Genomic DNA, 15,043 nt, shown 5'->3' with positions numbered 1-15,043 from the left:
GAAAAAATATGTGGGCTAACAAATTTTGACCATGTGTTGATTCTCTTGTAGTAAGATGTCCAGTAACAAGTTCAAATACCTGGGGGGGGGGACTGCCTGTATTGATTATGGGAGCTTCAATCTGAAGAATGAAATACCTCTAATCAATTATGTTTAAAAAGTAAGGCTTGGCTACAGACTTGAGCTGGTAGTAGGTGGTAGCTTTCCTACTGACTTGTCCCCACTACATCCTTCAGTTATCCCATCCAGATCTACTCCTGAGGATCAGGAGACCCTTCAAAAGGACATGGGATGGGTGTGAGGCTTGCAGTGGAAGGAGGGAATTGCAGAAAATTGGGTGAAAACCCCTTTGGTTGCACAAGTCTGAATCTGCGCTGATCTCCTCCAAGATACAGTGTTCTTTCCTGCTTCCAGACACTGCAGCGGTCATCTCTCTCTCTCTCTCTCTCTCTCTCTCTCTCTCTCTCTCTCTCTCTCTCTCTCTCTCTCTCTCTCTCGTAGTTCAGCATCATGATTCCACACCATGGATGGAGTAGCCTTATGGCCGGGGTCGAGGTGGGGATGGAAGAATAGTGTGTTCGCCATATTTTAAAAATGAAATGAGCTGCCATGCAATGGACCTGAACAGCTAACTGAAGTTCATTAAAAATACAAAACATCAGAAAATGGCAAAACTCCATACAGGAGGCTAGCCTTCAGATATTCATTGTCACTTTTTATGGGTTTGATTTTTTTGTAAGGACTTTGTGAAGGCTTACACCAGTGCTTGAGTGCAACATGGTGGTGGTGGAGGAAGAAGTGCTCAATTCTCATTTGTCTTGGTTAACACACAGTGCTTGTGGGCTTCTAAGAAACATCTAGTTGTCCATTGTGGGAAACAGATTGCTGGGCTAGGCCTGATCAAGGAAGGCTCTTCTTATATTCTTAAAGGCACACAATATTAAATGTATGTGAATTTATTACAGTAGTAGTAACAGCAGCCCAATGTGGTATAAAGAAATATTTGAAATCATGACAACAGTTGGGTGATTTTTTAAATAATTTTACCCTATGTAAAATTTTACCCTGAGTAAAATTTCCCTGCAGAAAATCCAGTTGATTCCCTGGAGCAACAAATCTGATATTTCAATGAGAACTCCATTTGGGAGCAAATAGTCTCAAAGAACAGCACAATGCAGGATTGATAGTATCATAAACTCAAGCACAACATAGGAAACGGACCTTTAGTGTAGCGGCACCTACCCTTTGGAATTCCCTCCCCTTAAATATTAGACAGGCGCCATCTCTGTTAGCTTTTTGGCGCTTACTGAAGACTTTCCTGTTTCAACAAGCCTTTAAGTTGAGACCTGATCCCAGACTGCATCTGTGTTGGACTTGCTTTTTAATATGTTTTTAAACCTACTTTTTTAAAAAATGTTTTTAAACCTTTTTTTAAAGATGTTTTTAAAGCTTTTTTAAAAATGTTTTTAAAGATTGTTTTGTTTTATTATATTTTAAAGTCTGTTTTTATGATGTTTTAGAGTATTTTTAGTGCTTTTGTTTTCTGCCCAGGGCTTCTATTGGGAGGAAGGGCAGGATATAAATCAAATAATAAATAAATAAAGAAGAAGAAGAAGAGGCCTGCTGGATTAGCCAAAGGTCCGTTTAATCCTGCATTCTGTTTCTAACAATATCCAGTTGGATGCTGCTGTTCAGCTTATAATTATAATTAGGATGTGAAGATGACAGCCTTCCTGAGTTTTGTCCCCAACTTTTACATGCATATCACCTCTGGAACATAGAGTTCCCAGTTAGCTATACCTGAAATGATAGGTAGTTTAGATACAAATAGCTGAATAAAGTGGTTTAACTTCCAATGAACATGCATCAATATATTTAATGTCCCCAAATTATATATCCATATAGAAATAATATTGTATATATTTATTATGGGAGCAAGTGGAAGTGTCTCTAGTTCATACATGTTAGAATGTAAAACTCAGCTTTGGAAAAACTCCATATATAAGTGCTTTGTTCAACCCTAGTTTACTTTAAAATGGCTCATGGTAAAAAGACACAGTTCAAGGGCCTCTACCTCTTTGCCATTTTTATGGGCAAAATGCCAGTAAGCTGTCTCACCATTTGTTGTTGTCTTTTATGCTTCTTGGCATCATAATTCTAACATCTCTTCAGTCATGATTTAGAAAACAGATCAAGTTGCCACCAATGATATAAAGTTAGCATACAACCCAGTACGTGAACTACAAAAAGTTCTGAGGATCCCCCACTGTGCTTAAACTTTGTGTTTAGAAGGAGAAATAATCCAATGTGAAATATGACTGATTTAAGCTTTGTGTGTGTTTAAATAGTATGGACTGAGTTGCCTTACAAATACGTATTTGGAATTTTCTTTCGGCCCCTTGAGACTCAGTAATTATGTGGAATTAGAAAAATGTTAGCATGTGCTTATTAGTAGTCAAAGCACAAACTGTATTGTCAGTTTTCTGCCTTTGGCTTTCTATGCCCTTAATGTTCACACCAGTATCGTCGCCAGAATTATTGGCAGCCAGAGCCAAAATTGCTTTAAAAAGGCATGAGAACTGGTAATGACATGTTGTTAGCAGTTAACAGGTGGTCGTTCCATTGTCCAGTTTTGACTGTGGAGCACAAAGACGATATGTGCAGTATTTGCAGTTGGACATTGCAAAAGGTGTTTTAAAAATTGAAATATCTTTCTGGGGTGTTCATGTTCCTGGCTACTACCTGCAAACTAAAAAATTAAATTTATGTTTAAATAATAATAATAAATAATAATGGGTGATATCCAATTATGTCATAGACTAGACCAGTTGAAATCAATAGACTAAAGTTAATTAAAACTATTGATTTTAATGGGTCTACTCTGAGTAACTTTGGATATCACATTGTTGTTGTTATTGTTATTCACATTTAAAATGAAACAAACCATGAAATTGGAATCATGAGTAAGGAAGATGCTCATTTAAGGTAAGTAATACCGTTTGCAAAACTCCCACCCTACTTGCTTATTTATTTATTTATTTAATTATTTGTTTATTCTCAATATAATGGTCCTGGTACAGCAAAATGCTTGGATAGCTTCCATTGATGGCTATCAAAGAATGTAGTACAAGCTACAAGGGCATTGGGGTTTGCATTATCTGTTGTAGATCAGCTCACATCCCATGTGAGTATAAAGGCTTACAGTGTGACATGCAAATACTTGCTGTTTTCTTCATCATTGCCTCTGTTGTTAAGAGCCCTTATAATTGAGCCATAATACATACAGGTATGTGTTTCTAAGAACAACTTTTTCTTCATCTTGTCTTTTTTGCTGCAAAGCAGTCTTACAGGCTGCAATTGGGAATGGAAGTGCAACCAGAGGGGAGGGGTAGTTATTAATCCTATGACTGCTTGCTATTCGTATGCTCAAAATCACACCCATTGAAGTGAGTTCCCCATATGTTTTCCTGCACAAGTGAAAAATTTAACAGCCTATTACTCTGCCATGCCAGCTTACTCTTTAGAAAAGCTCTCAAGAGTGTTGCAAGCTTTTGAGTTCTCCTGAATCAGGCAAGATGTTATACAAGATCAGGGAGTGAGGGGGACAAGGAAAAATAAAATAAAAAAGTACAAAAATTAGGCTGATTGTTGTAGCCATGAAGTTAGCTAATAGACTCAGTTCCAAGATGGAGGTCGAGACTCTGCCTACCCTAGAAGCCTGTGTGTTTCATTTAAGGTTTCGGACACATACAAGCCCAACTTTAATTTCTCAGAAATGTGAAGCAGCCATTTCTTCATTCCAGAATCGTAGGTGATGTGAGTTGGTGGTGTTCAAATCACAATTGGAACTCCAGTATTTGAGGGGGGGAATTAACTCTTTTCACCACCCTAGTTTCCAGAAAAACAGCTGTTTGTTTTGGGAAGGAAGCTGCTACTGATGCAGTTTTTGGGGAGGGGACTTTGTTGGTACCACTTGGGGAGAAAGGGTTAATTCTCCTCTTCTTGATCATTGTTCCAATCCTGATCTCCTCTCCCCCATGGTTTTTATTTAAATGAAGAAAAAATGAGCCATATTAAATGCATGTAATGTATCCTCTAGTTTAGCCATTATTGTATGAATGCAGTGTCTATCAACTGAAGGTCAGCTTACCAAATGATTGTTACTGTTACTCTGATTTCTGCCTTCTTATGTTATTACTATTTTTCAATGAGTAAATTAAGTTTGCTAATATTTGATGATATTCAGTGGCCATTACACTTTCAGCAAAATACATTGTAGTACTTCTCAAAAACATGACAGAAGCAGAATTATAATTTATCTTGACACTGGACCTTTTCAGAGTACCTAATTTGACAGAGATCCTGCTGCATATTGAAAGCAAAAGTCAAATGTGATAGGGAAGAAATTGTTATCCTGAACTGACTTTTAATTTAAAACCATTATGTAGACATGGTTCTTGGAAGAAGTGATGACTCTAAATGCAGGAACATCTCAGAAGCTGAATTTCTTGGATCCTTTACTTTCAGAAGCTGAATTTGAATTAAAATGGACAGGAATGGGACATTTTCAATCAGGCAACTACAAAATATTTTATGCAGGAAATGAGAAATTAAGAAGAAATGGGGTTACTTTAAAAGTGAGAAGTGATATAGAAAAAGCAACTAGGAGCTACAATGCAAGGTCTGAGCAAGTTATATCAATAAGATTAAATGGGAAACCTATTCACATAACCATCATCCAAGTCTATGCTCCAATGGCAAATGCAGAAGAAGGGAATCGGAGAGATTTTACACAGAAGTACAGGAAGAAATTGATCACACACCAAAACAAGATATGATGATAATCATGGGGGACTGGAATGCAAAAGTAGGGAACAGAGAAGAACTAGGAATTGTGGGGAAATGGGGCTTAGGAGACAGAAATGAAGCAGGAGAAAGACTTATTGAATTTTGTGAAGCCTGTAATTTGTTTCTTGCAAACACATATTTTGAGCAACTGAAAAGACGACTGTACACATGGACATCACCAAATGGTCAATATAGGAATCAAATTGATTATATAATTGGCAACAGAAGATGGAGAAGTTCCATACTTTCTGCAGAAACAAGACCAGGAGCAGACTGCAGTACAGATCATGAACTGGTAATATCGAAAATCAGAGTAAAGCTAAAGAAGAAGAACAAAGCAATCATAATGCCAAACTACAATTTAAATAACATCCCAGAAGAATATAAAGATCAAATAAGGAACAACTTTGAGGCTTTCAACTTAGTTGACAGAGAACCAGAAGAACTATGGAGTGAAGTCTGAGACATGATCAGGGAAGAATGCAAAAAGACAATACCTCTAGTTAAAAAGAGAGAAAGGTCTCAATGGATCACTGAAGAAACTCTTAAAATGGTTAAAGAGAGAAGGAAAGCAAAAGGAGATAGAAACACAGTCAGAACTCTAAATGCAACTATACAGCAACTAGTACAGCCTTTCCCAACTAGTGGGCCACCACATGTTGTTGGACCACAATTCCCATCTTTCCTGACCATTGGCAATGATGGCTGAGGCTGATGGGAGTTGTGGTCCAACAACATCTGGTGGCCCACTAGTTGGGAAAGGCTGAACTAGTACTTAGAGACAAAGAGAACTATTACAATAGTTATTGTATAGAAATAGAAGAGGACAACAAAAAGGGAAGAACAAGAGCCCTATGCCAAAAGATTAGAAAAATGAAAGGGAAATTTAAACCAAGAGTAGGGATGTTGAATAATCAACAGGAGAACACACTGACTGATCGAGATGAAATAAAAGGAAGATGAAAGCAATACACTGAAGAACTCTATAAAAGAGATGCCAGGATGACAGATTCATTCAGGGAGGAACTGTATGATGAAGAACCAGAAATGTTAGAATGTGAGGTGAAAGCTGCTCTGAAAATACTTGGAAGAAACAAATCACCAGGAATAGATGGCATACCAATAGAGCTGCCACAAGCTACTGAGACTGAATCTGTCCAAATTTTGACAAAAATCTGTCAAGAAATATGGAAAACTAAACAATGTCCCACAGACTGGAAGCATTCAATATATATCCCAATTCCAAAGAAAGGGGATCCCAGAGAATGCAGTAATTATCAAACTATTGCCTTAATATTCCATGCAAGTAAAATAATGCTCAAGATTCTACAACAAAGGCTCTTACCACATATGGAGCAAGAAATGCCAGATGTGCAAGATGGATTTAGAAAGGGAAGAGTTACCAGAGATCATATCCAAAACATATGTTGGATAACGGAACGGAGCAAGGAATTTCAGAAGAAAATCACCCTGTGCTTTATAGATTACAGCAAAGCCTTTGACTGTGTAGATCATGAAAAACTATGGAATGCTTTAAAAGAAATGGGGGTGCCACAGCATCTGATTGTCCTGATGTGCAATCTATACTCTAGACAAGAGGCTAGAGTATAGATAAGAAAAAAAGAAAAAAAATATGGAGAAACCGATTGGTTTCCCATCAGAAAGGGTGTGAGACAGGGGTGTATTTTATCACCCTATTTATTTAATCTATATGCAGAACATATCATACGGAAAGCGGGATTGGACCAAGATGAATGAGGTGTGAAAACTGGAGGGAGAAATATCAGTAATTTAAGATATGCAGATGATACCATACTACTAGCAGAAACCAGTAATGATTTAAAACAAATGCTGATTAAAGTTAAAGAGGAAAGCACAAAAGCAGGATTACAGCTGAATGTCAAAAAGACTAAAGTAATGTCAACAGAAGATTTATGCAACTTTAAAGTTGACAATGAGGACATTGAAGTTCTCAAGGATTATCAATACCTTGGCACAGTCATTAACCAAAATGGAGACAATAGCCAAGAAATCAGAAGAAGGCTAGGACTGGTGAGAGCAGCTATAACTAGAAAAGGTTCTCAAATGCAAAGATGTATCACTGAACACTAAAGTCAGGATCATTCAGACCATGGTATTCCCGATCTCTATGTATGGATGTGAAAGTTGGACAGTGAAAAAAGCGGATAAGAAAAAAAATCAACTCATTTGAAATGTGGTGTTGGAGGAGAGCTTTGCGCATACCATGGACTGCGAAAAAGACCAATAATTGGGTGTTAGAACAAATTAAATCAGAACTGTCACTAGAAGCCAGAATGATGAAACTGAGGTTATCATACTTTGGACACATCATGAGAAGACCTGATTCACTAGAAAAGACTAGAATGCTGGGAAAAACAGAAGGGAGTAGAAAAGGAGGAAGGCCAGGCAAGAGATGGATTGATTCCATAAAGGAACTTACAAGATCTGAACAGGGTGGTTCATGACAGATGCTATTGTTTTTTTTTTTACAATAATTTTTATTCAAATTTTCATAAAACAAACAAAACAAAGTCATAAAACATTCCAAGACAAAAAACAAAACAAAACAAAAGTGATTAAACAAAAAAATAAAATGTTGACTTCCCATTTGTCGCAGATCAGTTATAGGTCTACAATATATAACAATCCTGTCTCTTAAATTATATTATAAAATCACTTTCCTCCAGTAGTTATCTTAATTAATCATCAAATCTCATAAACATTACTTTATTCTTTCCACAAAAAGTCAAAGAGAGGTTTCAATTCTTTAAGAAATATATCTATCAATTTTTCTCCAAATAAACATGTCGATTAATCCATCTCGTTAATAATAATAACAATCTTGTTGTCATAACCATAGTCCAAATAAACGTATCGATTAACCCATCTCATCAAATCTGTTAGGTCCAATAATTTCAATAGCCATTATTCCATTATCAATATTAATTCCATCTTCCATCTTCAATAGTCCTGTTAAGTCCAGTAATTTCAGTGTCCAATCTTCCATTATCAGTATTCCATAATAATCTTGCTGTCATTGCCATAGTCATATAATAAGAGTCTGATGGGAATTTCCTCTATCCCAAATATTTTCTTGCCATCGATTCTAAATAAGTTGCTGAAATATTGTTGTAAAGTCATATCTCTGTTCTTCTTTTTTACAAAATGCACTGGCTCATCTCTTGAGAGTTTTTCCATTGTCACATGGCTGCAGTTAATTCCATAGATTTTCTCTATATCAAGCTCCATCACGTCATTCCAGTCCAGAAAATTATCCAAGCCATTGATAACTTTATCTCTAATATCTTCATTAATTTCTTCAGAGACAACGTTAAATTCCAAACAGTAGATTTTATTTCTAATATCCATAAACTCCAGATCCTTTTCCAATTCCACATTTGTTCCAATCTCCAGGGCTCGTATCTTCCCTTTATTTTTTCTTTTCTCATCTCTGATCTCATTCTCCTCTCTCACAGGATCCCCTATTTCTTTAAGCTCCTGCGTCATTTTGCTCAGTTCAATTTTCAGCTCCTTACTGCCCTGTCGCAGGGTTTGTTTCGTTATCTCAATCTCTTCCATTATTTTCTGAAACATAATTACTTCCAGATTCTCAGCCACTTTCTTGATTGCCATTCTTAAAACCACGAAAACAAAACAAAACAAGAATAAAGAAGAACCACTTCTTATTTCAGCAACAATTGGGTTAATATTCCAGGCTTGATGACATCACAGTATAAACAGAGCAGCCTGCCTTATCTCTCTATGTTCAAGAATACAAAACAAATTTAGTTCCCAGCATCAAAACAGTTAGTGGCGTCGTGAAGAAGCAGATTCGTCAAAATAAAATAGACCAAAAAGAGAATAGTCCCAGACAATATAATGTTCCAAAGTTCATATTTTTTATTTTTTTCTCCTCGGAATAGAAATCCCTCTTCTGTTTATATCTTTAGAATGCACTTCCAGGACAGCTTTTTGCAATAGAAACAGAGATAAGCTATTAATTTCGTGAATAACAGAGAAGAGTTATAGCTCACCCAGAAGTTCTTTAAAGCTGATTCATTTGACAAATCTCTTTTTGCTGCAACAATTTAAACCAAGTAAAAAAAAATAGAAAGAAGGGTGCTTGCCTGTTAGTACGTTTTCTCTTTGGAGAAAAGATAAACGTGTCGCATTATCAGATAGAGCTTGTTCGGAAGTCCGTCCGGCATTGCTGGCTGAACCTTCTCTCATAAATTAATGAAATCCAGTCCTCCCAACAAAAACAGGCTTTTGAGGTTGATCTCTACGTTTCCCCCTGCCCGGGAGAAATTTTATCAGTCAAAAAGAATGTTCTGACTGATTTATATCTGAATAAGCTTCTTTTGAGGCGGGAGCCCGTCTCAAAAGCAGGCACAAACGAAGTCACCCTTCCCGGAAGTCCGGTTCATGACAGATGCTATTGGAGGTCGCTGATTCATAGGGTCGCCATAAGTCATAGTCGACTTGAAGGCACATAACAACAAACTACTTTCAGGAGCTGCTGTGGCTCAAATTAGGAGTCTTTGGGTTTGTGTGTGACTGTCTTGTTTAATGAGTTACTGAACTGCATGTTGTAGAATCTGCATAGGCAGTTTGGTATTGTCTAAGGATGGGTGAGAAATTCAATTCAGTTCTCATTTCAAGCTGAATCGATCAAATTTGCCATTTCTGAAACAATATGAGAACTGAAACACAGCCAACCTTCGAAATTGGCACCTAATCATATTTTAGAATGCAGTTCGCCATCCCAACAATGGTTACAAAAATCCATACAGTATGTAAGGGGAAACTGCATAAAAATGAATATATAAGTGAAAATAACATACAAAATGCATTATAAGGTGAGAAATTGGTTGCAAAAATGTGTAGTCAAAACTGCCAACAAAAATGTATTTTATTAGGAGAAATTCATACTAAAATGCTGGAAAATTTTCATGAGGATTTTTTTTAAAAAAAATTGCAAATTGTTGCAGAAATGTGGAGAACTGCATTTAAGATTAGAAAAATGAGAAGCTGAGAGAACTGAAATCGACAGCTTTCCATCCCTAATATCCTCAGACCCTGGACTGAGCCTGTCTGCCTGTGGTTAATGGATCATCCTGGACAGGAAGAACTACAAGAAATCTTCCTGTTGTAGTAAAAATTGTGTGAGTGTCTTCCTGAGCTCTGGCACCTTACTGTATTCGTTGGCTTGCCCTTTTTGTCTTGACTTCTGGCTTGCTTCTTGACCCTGCCTTCTAGTTTGTCTTTTAGTTCTGACATCATAGCTTCTTCCTTGTCCATGGTTCCAAGTTCCCAGCTTCTGGTTCCCCACAGACTTCTGCCCATGGTCCAGATCTGACACCTTCCTGGATCTATTTTAGGTTGTGCCCAGATCTTGTGACTGAGCCAATATATATTTTTTCTATGTTGAGGGCAGGCTGTGGATACATTCCCCTCCCTTCCCCCCCCCACATACTTTTTTCCAAATGGAAAACAAATGGCTTCTCAGTAGGAAGAGTGCCCTTTGGCTACTGTATCAATCTGAGAGCCATTCTTGTCGAAATGCACAGTCACAGGCTTGGTAATGAAATGCATTCCAAAAGCACTATACTTCCAACCTGTTCTCCATCATTTCCTTATGGCCTCACGTTTACTCAGTTCATCCCTTCTCTTATTAATATTTTAAGTCTTGAAAGTTCCTGGAATTCTATTTTTATTCCAAAAGCAACAAGAATTAATATGAATGGGTGGCAACTGTTTCCTTATGTGTCATCTGTTTTCCTGGTTTAGGCTGCAAGGACTGAATAATTAGATATGTTTGATTTTCTACCTTTTTATCTTGTATATATCGATGAAAGATTCAATACTGCTGTACTGTGGTTGCTGCTTCCCCATGACTGAAGCTCACACTTTGGGCAAAGGAATCATTTAGGAAGGGATAATTAATTGAGTTGTAATGACATGATTCTTTCCCTAAAAAATACTGGCATCGGATGGCATTGAGCCATAAAGAAACTGCACTGTTGTGGTAATGTGTAAGTTGGGCTCTGGTCTTACCATATTGCTCCACAGAATGGATTGCCAGTTAAAATATAATTGAGCTCTGTCATTTTGTATTTTTTGCATGTGTTCAATGGAGGAGTAGGTATCTTATTTATTTTTATTTATTTATTGAATTTATATCCTGCTCTTCCACATGAAGGAGGCCAGGGTGGAAAACACATCAACACATTTTAACAACAAAAATCTGTAATTTAACAATTACAGATAAAAACACTCAAAAAACAGTTACAGATAAAAAACATTCTTCCATCCAGTGATTTCTGGGCTGCTAGGAACTGTCTCCTTCAGCCATCAAATGCTGAGTAAAAAAGAATGTTTTTAAATTTATCCTGAAAGTCAATAATGAGGGAGACAGATGCACCTCACTGGGGAGCGCATTCCAGAAATGGGGAGCCACCAATGAAAAGGCCCTATCACAGGTCAACACCAACTAGGAGCCGCTGGTGGCAGCACCACAACCAAAGTCTCACCTGCCAATTGCAAGGCCTGAGACGGTTCTTACTGGGAAAGGCACTCTTTTAGATGCTTGGGTCCTAAGCCATTTAGGACTTTTTATGCTAGTTCTAACACCTGGAATTGCTCCCAGTAGCTAACTGGCAGCCATTGCAGTGCTTTCAGGACCAGTGACACATGGTCCCATTGGGCTGCTCCACTTACCAGTCCATTAGCCACATTCTGCACTAACTACAGCTTCTGCAACATCTTCAGCCATCTTCATATGACACATTACAGTAGTCCAGATGAGAAGTCATCAGCACCTTAACAACTGAGGTCAGAATTACTCCCAGACTATGAATCTGTTCCTTCAGGAGGAGTGCAATCCCTGCCAGAACAGATTATACATCTAATTCCCTATTTTAGATGATTTAAGCATCTTGAGTAGGATGGATGTCTACTGGGTGGCACTGTTAGATAACTACCAAGACCCATGCCTCAGCAGTAGTTCCTTTGCCAGCTGCTGGAGGCTCTTGGCCCAGCTGCTCCTCATCTTTGCTGTGCCTTTCTCCAAACAAGAGAACCAGAGATTAACAACACAGTCCTAACCATGTCTAATAAGAAGTAGGTCCTATTGAATTCAATGGGGTTTACTCCAAGGTAAAAAGGGTGAGGATTGCAGCCTTAGTAAGCAAGCCAGAAGCAGCAGCTTCTGTACCTCTTTCTTCCTGCTGTTTCTTATATATCCATAAGAAAAAAGATAGATGTTTTATTGTGTGATTTAGTGAGGTGGCCTGGAATATCCCTAAGAAGCTATGCCCTCACAGATAACACCAACCCTTCCGTTGGTGGTTTCTTCTCTCAGAAACCTGTACAGCCACCAGGATTCACAAGTTGGGTCAATGTTGCTTGATCCTCTGGCTGCTTTTAACAGACGATGCCAAGGACTCTGTGTCTCTTACCCTGTCTTCTCAGCATTGTTTAACTGTGGGTTGGAAACTGTGTTGCCATATCATGTGTGTATAGGACTAGTGCAGGGAGCACCTGCTGAAGGGTGGGGTTCCAGCTATGTTCACCAGGCTATTGCATACATCCCTGTATGCATACATCTCTGTTTTAGTGTCTCTCTCCCCACTCCAACTCACAGAAATTACTAATGAATGCATTTTGCAGACTTTAGCACATGTGGTGAGTATCAGTTCCTCATGGTAACTAGTAATTCATCTTACTGAAACTTTCAACTTTGGTTAAGTCAAAGTAGCTACTCACCCTCCCTAACTTTATTAATCTTGATGAGGTGTGAATTTTATGTTCTTCCTACATCATTTGCCCTAGAAGAGATATGGACTTCATTGAAAAATTGCTAATTTTTGTTAATATTACATAGTAATGGTAACATTACTATGTATGTGTATATATTCTCTCTCTCTCTGTCTCTCTCTGTCTCTCTCTGTCTCTGTCTCTCTGTCTCTCTCTCTCTCTCTCTCTCTCTCTCTGTGTGTGTGTGTGTGTGTGTGTGTGTGTGTGTACATAACTTTTTGGGAGTTAATGAAAATATATTATTTATCTTGATTGAAATAAGAACCATGACTATTTGACTGAGGGATAGTAAAATGATAGAGCTGAACTGTTTTGTAGTAGTATCCAAACACTACATATCCTATCACCACTGTCTTAATAAATAAATAGAAGTGTGTTTGTGTATTATTACTTTAAAATGCTATAAGTAAAGAATGAAGGGAGAAATAAGCTATGTATGGACGTTCTATTGGAATATGTGATTTTTCCCATGTTGTGTTTGCTTTGCCCTGATTTTATTGTAACTTGCGGAACGCCTCTTCCGATATGAACCGACCCGTACACTACGTTCTGCTACGAAGGCCCTCCTCCGGGTTCCAACTCATAGGGAGGCCCGGAGGGTGGTGACAAGATCTAGGGCCTTCTCAGTGGTAGCCCCCAAACTATGGAACAGTCTCCCCGAGGAAGTACGCCTGGCGCCGACTTTGCTCTCTTTTCGGCGCCAGGTCAAAACCTTCCTATTCTCTGAAGCATTTTAAGCTAAATTGATTTACTTTAAAAATGTTATTGTATTTGATTTTTGACTGTATTACTAGTATTATTTTGTTATTTATTGTATTTTTATGCTATTTTATGTTCACCGCCCAGAGAGCTATTGCTAGTCGGGCGGTATATAAATCTAATAAATAAATAAATAAATAAAATAAACTTCATTACATGTCTGCTTTTAAATACCCATTTTCTACTGCATATAATATATATTTATCATTGGCTCATACTGAAATTTAAGGATGCACTGAATTTCATGTTAATATTAGCAAACTCCAGCAGCATGAATATTTATAATTAAACAGTTATTTAGCTGGAAGGGAAGGATGTTTAACACATACACACACACACCTTGGATATATATGGGGGACACACACACGCACATATCCTCCTCCAGCAATATGATATTGGCATAGAAAGAGACATCCATGTATGGCTCATGCTTCCATGCACAAAAAGTGCTGAATAGGGAAACAGGATGATGAATCTAGCACCCCAGACAGTGCATGCTAGGATTTATAGACTATGAATTCTGCTCATGAGTCTTGTCATTGAAACCATCTTAGGCCCAATACCAGCATTACTTTTGTGGTGTGACAATGATTTTTTTTTAATCCAGCACCATTCCGGTGAAGTAGCACCACATGGTGATCTGCAGTGACAAGTTTAATTTCACTTGGCTCTGTTGATCCAGCAGTAGTACTAATGTTTAAAGCAACCATGCCCATCACAAATGTGTATGTGGTACTTCATAAAAATTACCCGAGTAGCATGGAACCCGAATAGCATGGGACTGGACTGCACTACAGAGGCTCCCATGCCACAAAAGTAGACATTTCTAATGATGCACTCCCTCCCTCCCCATGCAAGATGATTGGCCCTACAAAGCTAACTGTGTCAGACATCTATTTGGCAAGTACAGACATCCAGACACACACAGCCCCTAGCTGTGCATGAGAAAAGGTAGATCAGGGCCATTAATTTATGATGGTGCCTGCCCACTTAATCTGAGAAATAGTGGCAATTTAGATCATATTGGTATCTTTTAAATTAAAGAGTTTCACTTCCCTGTTCCATTTCCAGCTTGATTATTTGTCTCCCATTTATCATTTTATACAATCATTGATCATTACTGCAGAATAATAGCAATCCCTAATATCTTTTCATTGTATTTTTAAGAGTATTAATTTGCTATGAATATTTTTAAATAGCATCCATATAAAAGTTTGGCAGAGAAAACTCTATTTGTTCATTTAATTCATGTTTATTGAACCATCTGGTTTTTAGACATAATAAAGTTAGATATTAATCATTTTGGGGCAGGTTCATTACATTTTCCTCTACCTAATAGAACAACAGGGTCATTACAGAACCATGTGAACGTAACACTCATCATTATTACAACTGCACTGTACTTAAGAGGGACTTTCACCCAAATACTTCATATGTGGGGTTGACTATTACATCAGAACATATTCTGTTAGTAGCAATCTGTCCTCTTACTTGTTGGGTTAGTGCTATTGATACATGGTGCAATCTTTACCTGTGGTGTACAAAGAAGGTAGCAAAGGAAGCAGCCATTTTTATGACAGTTGCCATTTTGAATTTC

At 37.8% G+C, this 15,043-nt stretch overlaps 1 protein-coding gene across 5 annotated transcripts in view; it reads left to right on the top strand.

Moving 5' to 3' along the window:
• The window catches only part of ARHGAP15 (Rho GTPase activating protein 15), a 681,588-nt gene that overhangs the window by 377,568 nt on the left and 288,977 nt on the right, over positions 1-15,043 (top strand). The window lies entirely within an intron of this gene.

Source organism: Rhineura floridana, chromosome 2 (assembly GCF_030035675.1).
Source record: "Rhineura floridana isolate rRhiFlo1 chromosome 2, rRhiFlo1.hap2, whole genome shotgun sequence".
In the NCBI taxonomy this organism is placed as follows: domain Eukaryota; kingdom Metazoa; phylum Chordata; class Lepidosauria; order Squamata; family Rhineuridae; genus Rhineura; species Rhineura floridana.
This window is presented reverse-complemented; position numbering and strand designations above follow the sequence as displayed.